This window comes from Coregonus lavaretus (assembly GCF_964263955.1).
Source record: "Coregonus lavaretus genome assembly, contig: HAP1_SCAFFOLD_522, whole genome shotgun sequence".
Classification (NCBI taxonomy): Eukaryota; Metazoa; Chordata; class Actinopteri; order Salmoniformes; family Salmonidae; genus Coregonus; species Coregonus lavaretus.
In genome coordinates, this window is record NW_028161300.1 from 221,926 (window position 1) to 234,024 (window position 12,099).

Here is a 12,099-nt window from a genome sequence, read left to right on the forward strand (position 1 = left end):
GTGACTCCATGGCCTCCAACACTGTAGTTTGAAGAAGTCCTTTAGATGTGGAGGTAGTGACTCCATGGCCTCCAACACTGTAGTTTGATGAAGTCCTTTAGATGTGGAGGTAGTGACTCCATGGCCTCCAACACTGTAGTTTGAAGAAGTCCTTTAGATGTGGAGGTAGTGACTCCATGGCCTCCAACACTGTAGTTTGAAGAAGTCCTTTAGATGTGGAGGTAGTGACTCCATGGCCTCCAACACTGTAGTTTGAAGAAGTCCTTTAGATGTGGAGGTAGTGATTCCATGGCCTCCAACACTGTAGTTTAAAGAAGTCCTTTAGATGTGGAGGTAATGACTCCATGGCCTCCAACACTGTAGTTTGAAGAAGTCCTTTAGATGTGGAGGTAGTGACTCCATGGCCTCCAACACTGTAGTTTGAAGAAGTCCTTTAGATGTGGAGGTAGTGACTCCATGGCCTCCAACACTGTAGTTTGAAGAAGTCCTTTAGATGTGGAGGTAGTGACTCCATGGCCTCCAACACTGTAGTTTGAAGAAGTCCTTTAGATGTGGAGGTAATGACTCCATGGCCTCCAACACTGTAGTTTGAAGAAGTCCTTTAGATGTGGAGGTAATGACTCCATGGCCTCCAACACTGTAGTTTGAAGAAGTCCTTTAGATGTGGAGGTAGTGACTCCATGGCCTCCAACACTGTAGTTTAAAGAAGTCCTTTAGATGTGGAGGTAGTGACTCCATGGCCTCCAACACTGTAGTTTGAAGAAGTCCTTTAGATGTGGAGGTAGTGACTCCATGGCCTCCAACACTGTAGTTTGAAGAAGTCCTTTAGATGTGGAGGTAGTGACTCTATGGCCTCCAACACTGCAGTTTGAAGAAGTCCTTTAGATGTGGAGGTAGTGACTCTATGGCCTCCAACACTGCAGTTTGAAGAAGTCCTTTAGATGTGGAGGTAGTGACTCCATGGCCTCCAACACTGTAGTTTGAAGAAGTCCTTTAGATGTGGAGGTAGTGACTCTATGGCCTCCAACACTGCAGTTTGAAGAAGTCCTTTAGATGTGGAGGTAGTGACTCTATGGCCTCCAACACTGCAGTTTGAAGAAGTCCTTTAGATGTGGAGGTAGTGACTCCATGGCCTCCAACACTGTAGTTTGAAGAAGTCCTTTAGATGTGGAGGTAGTGACTCCATGGCCTCCAACACTGTAGTTTGAAGAAGTCCTTTAGATGTGGAGGTAGTGACTCCATGGCCTCCAACACTGTAGTTTGAAGAAGTCCTTTAGATGTGGAGGTAGTGACTCTATGGCCTCCAACACTGTAGTTTGAAGAAGTCCTTTAGATGTGGAGGTAGTGACTCCATGGCCTCCAACACTGTAGTTTGAAGAAGTCCTTTAGATGTGGAGGTAGTGACTCTATGGCCTCCAACACTGTAGTTTGGAGAAGTCCTTTAGATGTGGAGGTAGTGACTCCATGGCCTCCAACATTGGATCTTGTTGTGTTCTACACATTATAAAGAGGATAGCTGCATGATGAAATCACAATATCATTGTATAATCAATCCTAATGTTGTCTATTAGAAGTCAACATATGTGTTATTCCAATCTCTAAGATGACGACGTACTTGGTTTTGATTGCTTTTAGTTTTGCGGCATGCCTGGTTTGCATTTGCCTGCAGTTGTTTTGTGATTTTGACAGTTTCTTTTCCAGGAGTTGTATTCATTTGGAAAACCAAACATCTGTATGAGATTTGACTTTGACACCTGAGCCTCCTCCTGTATGCTTGTGAGGACGCCTCCTTCTGTCATCTGAGCCTCCTCCTGTATGCTTGTGAGGACGCCTCCTTCTGCCACCTGAGCCTCCTCCTGTATGCTTGTGAGGATGCCTCCTGCCACCTCTGTCACCTGACAGACCCCCTTCCTGCAGACCGTTGAACTAAATTCAGCATCTGCTGCTTCCTCTGCTGGAGCTGGATCTCTGCTGGAGCTGGGTCTCTGCTGGAGCTGGGTCTCTGCTGGAGCTGGGTCTCTGCTGGAGCTGGGTCTCTGCTGGAGCTGGGTCTACGCTCTCCTTCACTCTCTTGTTCTCTCTGTCTTTCTCACCTAAAACTCCTCCATCTGCTTCCCTTTCCTCTCCTTCAAAAATAGACAATTCAAGACTTTAAACCTGTTGTGTTGATATAAAACAATAACGATGCATCTTTAATTGCCACGAACTTTGTAGTTGGCTTACTGCCTTTTCTACAACGCTGTGCATCTGTTGCAGATTGAGGGGGTGGATTCATGCTATTTATTCTGGTAGGTGCTGCCTCGGAGGACAGGGTCTTCCGTGAACACTGTTGAAAGAGACATTCTTACCAGAAAAGTAACATGTGACTTACATGTATTTTTATTGACAAAGATAGTAGCTGGACCTTAATCAGAATAAAACACTCTTCCAAGTGATCCTTGCACACAGCATAACCCACTTTCTTAAGGTCCTCGAAGGACTTCTGCAGACTGATGTCCCTACGCCTGATGTTTCTCAGCTATATCTTCCTCCTGAGTAATTGCAAAAGTGTGTATGGTTTAATCTCACATGTTATTGAATTCACCATTTTTTTGTAATTACAGGCTTTGTTTTCCATTTTATGGAAAGATGACTGACTCTTCTCTCGAGCCCTGCAAGAGCAACTTCTACCCTTTCCAGGATCAGAAGAGGCCTCAGCAGTTTCTGATAATCTACAACATCAGTTGTTTTCTAACCTCTTCTCTGGGACTCCCAGCCATTGTGTGTGTGTATATAGGCCAGTGTTTAGTTTAAAGTGTATGGTTGTGTTCTCAATCCTTGTTCTCTTGTACCTCTACACGCTACACTGAAGTGTTAAATCATCCTTTAGATGCTTGTGAGTCTGAGGACACCTCCTGTCACCTGAACCTCCTGCAGACCACCTGAACTACATTTGGCATCATCTGCTGGAGTTGGGTCTATGCTCACGGTCTCCTGTGTTATACTTCATTTAGTAGTGTACTGGTTGTTATAACATCAGTGGTAGTATATTGTAGTTTGTAGATCATAGTTTCTGGTTATGTCCCCTATCCTTGGTATTCACCCTGATTGTTTTTAATAGTAATCTACAGTTCATTTAAACAGCAGCCATGTTGTTTTTCTCTCTGCATGTGTAAGAGGAGTGGGACTCCAGAAGTCATTAGAAAGGCAGCCTTTCTTGCTCCTCCTGTGACCGGTACCCAAATGAGGACCTTCCATTCTTACTGATGGTGTCCTGCTATAGTTAGTAGTGTAGATGGACTCCATCCCTTCCATTCTTACTGATGGTGTCCTGCTATAGTTAGTAGTGTAGATGGACTCCATCCTTTCCATTCTTACTGATGGTGTCCTGCTATACTTAGTGGTGTAGATGGACTCCATCCCTTCCATTCTTACTGATGGTGTACAGATATAGTTAGTGGTGTAGATGGACTCCATCCCTTCCATTCTTACTGATGGTGTCCTGCTATAGTTAGTGGTGTAGATGGACTCCGACCCTTCCATTCTTACTGATGGTGTCCTGCTATAGTTAGTAGTGTAGATGGACTCCATCCCTTCCATTCTTACTGATGGTGTCCTGCTATACTTAGTGGTGTAGATGGACTCCATCCCTTCCATTCTTACTGATGGTGTCCTGCTATAGTTAGTGGTGTAGATGGACTCCATCCCTTCCATTCTTACTGATGGTGTCCTGCTATAGTTAGTAGTGTAGATGGACTCCATCCCTTCCATTCTTACTGATGGTGTCCTGCTATAGTTAGTAGTGTAGATGGACTCCATCCCTTCCATTCTTACTGATGGTGTCCTGCTATACTTAGTGGTGTAGATGGACTCCATCCCTTCCATTCTTACTGATGGTGTCCTGCTATAGTTAGTAGTGTAGATGGACTCCATCCCTTCCATTCTTACTGATGGTGTCCTGCTATAGTTAGTAGTGTAGATGGACTCCATCCCTTCCATTCTTACTGATGGTGTCCTGCTATAGTTAGTAGTGTAGATGGACTCCATCCCTTCCATTCTTACTGATGGTGTCCTGCTATAGTTAGTAGTGTAGATGGACTCCATCCCTTCCATTCTTACTGATGGTGTCCTGCTATAGTTAGTAGTGTAGATGGACTCCATCCCTTCCATTCGTACTGATGGTGTCCTGCTATAGTTAGTAGTGTTGATGGACTCCATCCCTTCCATTCTTACTGATGGTGTCCTGCTATAGTTAGTAGTGTAGATGGACTCCATCCCTTCCATTCTTACTGATGGTGTCCTGCTATAGTTAGTAGTGTAGATGGACTCCATCCCTTCCATTCCTACTGATGGTGTCCTGCTATAGTTAGTAGTGTAGATGGACTCCATCCCTTCCATTCTTACTGATGGTGTCCTGCTATAGTTAGTAGTGTAGATGGACTCCATCCCTTCCATTCTTACTGATGGTGTCCTGCTATAGTTAGTAGTGTAGATGGACTCCATCCCTTCCATTCTTACTGATGGTGTCCTGCTATAGTTAGTAGTGTAGATGGACTCCGTCCCTTCCATTCCTACTGATGGTGTCCTGCTATAGTTAGTAGTGTAGATGGACTCCGTCCCTTCCATTCCTACTGATGGTGTCCTGCTATAGTTAGTAGTGTAGATGGATTCCATCCCTTCCATTCTTACTGATGGTGTCCTGCTATAGTTAGTAGTGTAGATGGACTCCATCCCTTCCATTCCTACTGATGGTGTCCTGCTATAGTTAGTAGTGTAGATGGAGTCCATCCCTTCCATTCTTACTGATGGTGTCCTGCTACAGTTAGTAGTGTAGATGGACTCCATCCCTTCCATTCTTACTGATGGTGTCCTGCTATAGTTAGTAGTGTAGATGGACTCCATCCCTTCCATTCTTACTGATGGTGTCCTGCTATAGTTAGTAGTGTAGATGGACTCCATCCCTTCCATTCTTACTGATGGTGTCCTGCTATAGTTAGTAGTGTAGATGGACTCCGTCCCTTCCATTCTTACTGATGGTGTCCTGCTACAGTTAGTAGTGTAGATGGACTCCATCCCTTCCATTCTTACTGATGGTGTCCTGCTATAGTTAGTAGTGTAGATGGACTCCGTCCCTTCCATTCTTACTGATGGTGTCCTGCTATAGTTAGTAGTGTAGATGGACTCCATCCCTGCAGTCTTCTGGGGTCTACGTCACACTCTTTCTCTTCAATCAAAACTGACACATTCCTCTCTGTGAGACACCACCATGACAACCATCGCCTGATTAGCAACATCCACAATAACGGTGAACATATTATAGAATAAAGACCACACTTTATTCTGTCCTATGAAACATTAGAATAAAGACCCACACTGTATCCTGTCCTATGAAACAGTAGAATAAAGACCCACACTGTATCCTGTCCTATGAAACAGTAGAATAAAGACCCACACTGTATCCTGTCCTATGAAACATTAAAATAAAGACCCACACTTTATCCTGTCCTATGAAACAGTAGAATAAAGACCCACACTGTATCCTGTCCTATGAAACATTATAATAAAGACCCACACTGTATCCTGTCCTATGAAACATTAAAATAAAGACCCACACTTTATCCTGTCCTATGAAACATTAGAATAAAGACCCACACTGTATCATGTCCTGTGAAACAGTAGAATAAAGACCCACACTGTATCCTGTCCTATGAAACATTATAAGAAAGACCCACACTTTATCCTGTCCTATGAAACATTAGAATAAAGACCCACACTGTATCCTGTCCTATGAAACATTAGAATAAAGACCCACACTGTATCCTGTCCTATGAAACATTAGGATAAAGACCCACACTGTATCCTGTCCTATGAAACAGTAGAATAAAGACCCACACTGTATCCTGTCCTGCCACGTTGTATAATGACAGGAAGACAGGTTCAGGACGTATTAGGGGTTTTATTACTCCACCCAACACAAGGTACATCATGAACAACAATATATATATATATATATATATATCACAGGGCTGTAACCCAAACAAAAGAGCGAGGTGTAAACCTCTATATAATACACGGGACGAGACCCGTAATAACAAGAGCACAATACGCTGTACTCAGGAGACCAACGGACATGGGACAATAATGGACAAGGACAATGGGGAACAGAGGGCCCATATATACACATACTAATCAGGGGGAATGGGAACCAGGTGTGGTAATGAGACAAGACAGTCCGGGGTTGGTGGTAATGATCCATGTCAGTGGCGCCTAGAAAGCCGGTGACGTAGACCTCCGGAACTAATGAACGGAATGAGCAGCAGTACCGGGGGGGGATCCGTGACAGAACCCCCCCCGACGCGCTGTACCAGCAGCGGGACGACACCGGTCTCGGGGACGACCACAGGGACGCGGTGCGGGTCGGTCAGGGCGCCGACGGTGGAAATCCCTGGTCAGCGAAGCGTCCAGGATGTCCCCCGCAGGAACCCAGCACCGCTCGTCTGGGCCGTACCCCTCCCAGTCGATGAGGTACTGGAGACGCCCCGCCCGACGCCTCGAATCCAGGACTTCACGGACCGAGTATGCCCGACCTCCCTCGATGTCCAGAGGAGGAGGCGGGGCGTCACTGGGTCCAGCCTCAGCGAGGGGACCAGGCACCACTGGCCTGAGGAGAGACCCATGAAAAGTCGGGTTAATACTGTAATCAGCAGGGAGTTGCAAACGGTACGTTACCTCATTAACCCTCCTCAGGACTTTAAACAGCCCCACAAATCACTCAGCAGCCTTGGCCTCGGTGATTAGCGTCGGCTCAGCGGCCTTGGCCTCTGTGATTAGCGTCGGCTCAGCGGCCTTGGCCTCTGTGATTAGCGTCGGCTCAGCGGCCTTGGCCTCGGTGATTAGCGTCGGCTCAGCGGCCTTGGCCTCTGTGATTAGCGTCGGCTCAGCGGCCTTGGCCTCGGTGATTAGCGTCGACCAGCAGCCTTGGCCTCGGTGATTAGCGTCGACCAGCAGCTTTGGCCTCGGTGATTAGCGTCGGCTCAGCGGCCTTGGCCTCTGTGATTAGCGTCGGCTCAGCGGCCTTGGCCTCGGTGATTAGCGTCGACCAGCAGCCTTGGCCTCGGTGATTAGCGTCGACCAGCAGCTTTGGCCTCGGTGATTAGCGTCGGCTCAGCGGCCTTGGCCTCGGTGATTAGCGTCGGACCAGCAGCCTTGCCTTTGGTCTCTGTGGCAGGCTTCTCCTCCTCCCCCCCCGCTTTTATCCGATGCTGCCGTTGTGCCCTGGAGAAGCCACTTTCTAATATCCATCATACTATCAGCTACCTACCTAACTGTTAACATTAGCTAAATTCCATCCAGCTGCGCGGTGAATGTTTTTTTTTTTTTTTGTACATAACTTTGAAAGTAAACCTAAACGGTCAGATTGACCCTGCCCTTCTAACCGGTAAAATGTGTATGATGTAGGTATGCAAGGGAGTTGCATGAATGAAGCATACACAACAAATGGGTTGGGCGTGACGGAGGGGGCAGATTGTGGGACAGAATAGGGGTACAAAACCGAGGGGGCACAATATTCCAACTAAGGGGGCATTGCCCTCTTCTGCCCCCTGGTGGCGCCGGGCCTGGGTGTGTTGAACATGCATGTATGAGAGAATACCTGTGAATGACTAACCTTTTTGACAGGAGGAATAGCCTCCCGTGTGAATGAGGAGAGTGTGGGTTGTTATCTCTTAGACTGTAAAGGATCAGATTAATAACCAATAAAATGAGTGTGGGTATCGAAGAGAGAACCGTGACAGATCAGGTGGAAATGGGAGGAGAACTGAACTCTTAGGACACCAAGCCTGAAGACTACTGAACCAATCATTGCATAATAAGATTGAAAATTTGATAATAAGAGATTGGAATTTGCCTAGACAGCTGATTGAATAATACGTTTCAATATATAATGTTATCTAGGGGTTCCGATATATGGATTCTGTGAAGATATGGGGAAAAAATGAGAAATTGTATGTGTGTATAATCGATTACTGGAGATTTGATAAAGTAATCATGGAAATAATAATCATAATAATTGTATACAAACTTGCACACCCAAACGTAGACCTACGTAAGGGGTGAGAAAAGTATTCTGAGTTGGTCCCTTTATGGATCATTTGATAAAGATAAGGTTAAAGCATTGTATGACTGTCTAAAGGCTCTGGAAAATAGTCTAAGAAAAAGATTGCCATATGTTCACTTTTGGTAAAAGTATGGGAATTGACTTACCCCTAACTAATAAAAACTATAAATGCTTATGGGATTTCCTCCGTCTTGGTAATACATTCCGAAACAAAACCTATGCCCTGTTAAATAGAACCATTGAAATGTTGAACATGTAGAGATTTGTTTTTAAACTTAAGGCTATAATTTATTGTACTCCCGATGGAGTTTTTGTTGATATTCCAACCGTTGACGTTCTAAACCAATTAGTGAGTAGGCAAAATGGAAAGTGTCTGTTTTCCTGTCTACGCCCTCAGGCGCCAGACTTATGATGGACGGAGACCGCCATCTACTGGGGGGTCTTTTCATTTGGTTTTTAGTGGGTTTTTCACGGGTTAGAGAGGATGTACATTAAGGGGCACACAAATTACATTTTGGGATGTTTTTATTTTCTGAGTTTTAATTGAACACATGCAAATCCTTTTGATGAGAAATGTACTGGAATAAAACAATGTAAACCTGGTATACAAAATATATGAAATGTATGACATGTTTTTAAATGATTAGTCTGAGGTACAGGGAAAGAAGAGGGAAAGAAACACTCATTTAAAGGGGTTGAATGACCTCTGACCTCTAACCTGACTTTCTAGTGCGGTTTGATCACCCTCACTGGAAAGGCCAGAGACATTGGCTGGTGATTTGAAGGTCATATGTAATACTGATTTAAAGGTCATATGTAGAGTGCTGCCTTGAATGAGGGAATGCTGTCTCTAGTCCATTTTACTATTACCTTATGGGATATAATTATTTATTTATGGAGTTATTAAGGGTAGTAATTCTAATTCGATTTGTTATTTTTATTTAACTAGCAGTATTGTTGTTTTTTTACACATTAATCACGATGTGAGTCATGTGTCAAAAGGAGGGAATACCAGTCCCCTGAGGCTTTTTGGTTAAATATGCGAATGGTATATTCAGAAGTGTATGGCTTTGTTTTGTTTTTTCTGTTTCTGTCTTGCTTTAATATAAATCTCACCAGATTGGGTCTGCTGGATGGTCCAGATTTCTCTCTGGGAGTTGGGAGTCTGGCTCCCTGGCCCTGTGGCTCTGCTGTGGGGTCGTCGATATGAGGCTCTGCTGTGGGGTCGTCGATATGAGGCTCTGCTGTGGGGTCGTCGATATGAGGCTCTGCTGTGGGGTCGTCGATATGAGGCTCTGCTGTGGGGTCGTCGATATGAGGCTCTGCTGTGGGGTCGTCGATATGAGGCTCTGCTGTGGGGTCGTCGATATGAGGCTCTGCTGTGGGGTCGTCGATATGAGGCTCTGCTGTGGGGTCGTCGATATGAGGCTCTGCTGTGGGGTCGTCGATATGAGGCTCTGCTGTGGGGTCGTCGATATGAGGCTCTGCTGTGGGGTCGTCGATATGAGGCTCTGCTGTGGGGTCGTCGATATGATGCTCTGCTGTGGGGTCGTCGATATGAGGCTCTGCTGTGGGGTCGTCGATATGAGGCTCTGCTGTGGGGTCGTCGATATGAGGCTCTGCTGTGGGGTCGTCGATATGAGGCTCTGCTGTGGGGTCGTCGATATGAGGCTCTGCTGTGGGGTCGTCGATATGATGAGGGAGTATAAGCCAATTAGAAATAAATATTTCAAATATGTGTTGTTAATCTCTTAGACATGTGTCTTAGAAATTTGGTTTAAGAATATTGGTAGAAGTAATAATTTCTCATACAGTGAATAATTAGTCTGGATTTCCTGAAACAGAAATGCCCTAAACTAAACTGTTGTTCTGATCTGTCCTCTCTGGAGGTTATGGCGAAGGTGACCACAGATGGTATCTAGATGCATGGAAGGGACAATTTGACCAAACAGTGTGGATCTCAAACCCCCTCTAACTGGCTGAAGTAATGGCGAAAATGGCGTTCAGTACGGTCCTTCACCACTTCTACCTGAGACCTGAGTCCGAGCCAGCGACCTGAACACAGCATCCAGTCGAAGCTATCAACTGCCTTTTCTCTCATGCCTTTCCTCTCTGGAGTGTGACAGGAGTCCACGTGGAGGGAGCATGGAGAGAGATCCATTCCAAAACATCTCTCATGCCTTTCCTCTCAGGAGTGGGACAGGAGTCCACGTGGAGGGAGCATGGAGAGAGATCCGTTCCAAAACATCTCTCATGCCTTTCCTCTCAGGAGTGGGACAGGAGTCCACATGGAGGGAGCATGGAGAGAGATCCATTCCAAAACATCTCTCATGCCTTTCCTCTCAGGAGTGGGACAGGAGTCCACGTGGAGGGAGCATGGAGAGAGATCCGTTCCAAAACATCTCTCATGCCTTTCCTCTCTGGAGTGTGACAGGAGTCCACGTGGAGGGAGCATGGAGAGAGATCCGTTCCAAAACATCTCTCATGCCTTTCCTCTCAGGAGTGGGACAGGAGTCCACGTGGAGGGAGCATGGAGAGAGATCCGTTCCAAAACATCTCTCATGCATTTCCTCTCTGGAGTGTGACAGGAGTCCACGTGGAGGGAGCATGGAGAGAGATCCGTTCCAAAACATCTCTCATGCCTTTCCTCTCGGGAGTGGGACAGGAGTCCACGTGGAGGGAGCATGGAGAGAGATCCGTTCCAAAACATCTCTCATGCCTTTCCTCTCAGGAGTGGGACAGGAGTCCACGTGGAGGGAGCATGGAGAGAGATCCATTCCAAAACATCTCTCATGCCTTTCCTCTCTGGAGTGTGACAGGAGTCCACGTGGAGGGAGCATGGAGAGAGATCCGTTCCAAAACATCTCTCATGCCTTTCCTCTCGGGAGTGGGACAGGAGTCCACGTGGAGGGAGCATGGAGAGAGATCCGTTCCAAAACATCTCTCATGCCTTTCCTCTCTGGAGTGGGACAGGAGTCCACGTGGAGGGAGCATGGAGAGAGATCCGTTCCAAAACATCTCTCATGCCTTTCCTCTCAGGAGTGGGACAGGAGTCCACGTGGAGGGAGCATGGAGAGAGATCCGTTCCAAAACATCTCTCATGCCTTTCCTCTCAGGAGTGTGACAGGAGTCCACGTGGAGGGAGCATGGAGAGAGATCCGTTCCAAAACATCTCTCATGTTGCTGGTATACTGGTTGGCAAATGAACAAGACGTAATGGGGGGTAGAGGTGGTGGCGGCCCAGGTGAGACACTATCATGGGCCGTCCACTCTGAACATTTGTTCCATTGGGAAGAGGAACTGTAAAGCTATCAGAAGAAGACAATGAAGAGACGCCAGAAGATTGAGTGCCGGGGAGGGAGGGGGTTGGTCAACTGGGTCATCATTGATTTGGACTTATTGTTTATTTGGGGTAGCAAGTTTATGTGGAGGTCTACACACTACGAAATTATAGTAATTTAGACTAAGAATGCATTGAGATACTGATCTGTAATTATTACCGTGATGAGAAAGTTAATGCTAGAATTATGGATAATTATACTGTATGTTAATGTAAATGTAAATGTGTGCTGAGTTGAGGGTTTCAACTTTGAGTGATAGAACCAACGTGAATCACTGAGCAATGTCATTCTACATGTGGGTTGGATAATTCATTGGGTCTCGACACAATCCTGTCTTGGAGCTCTACAGACAATTCCTTCGACCTCATGGCTTATCCAACCCACATGTCAGAGCTTTTGCTCTGACATGCACTGTCAACTGTGGGACCTTATATAGACTGCAGTGTGCCTTTCCAAATCATGTTAAATCAATTGAATTTACCACAGGTGGACTCCAATCAAGTTGTAAAGACACCTGAGCTCAATTTCGAGTCTCATAGCAAAGGGTCTGAATACTTATGTAAATAAGGCATTTCAGTTTTCTGTTTTGAATATATTTGAAAAAATTTCAAAAAAACTGTTTTTGCTTCATCATTATGGGGTATTGTGTGAGGATGATGATTG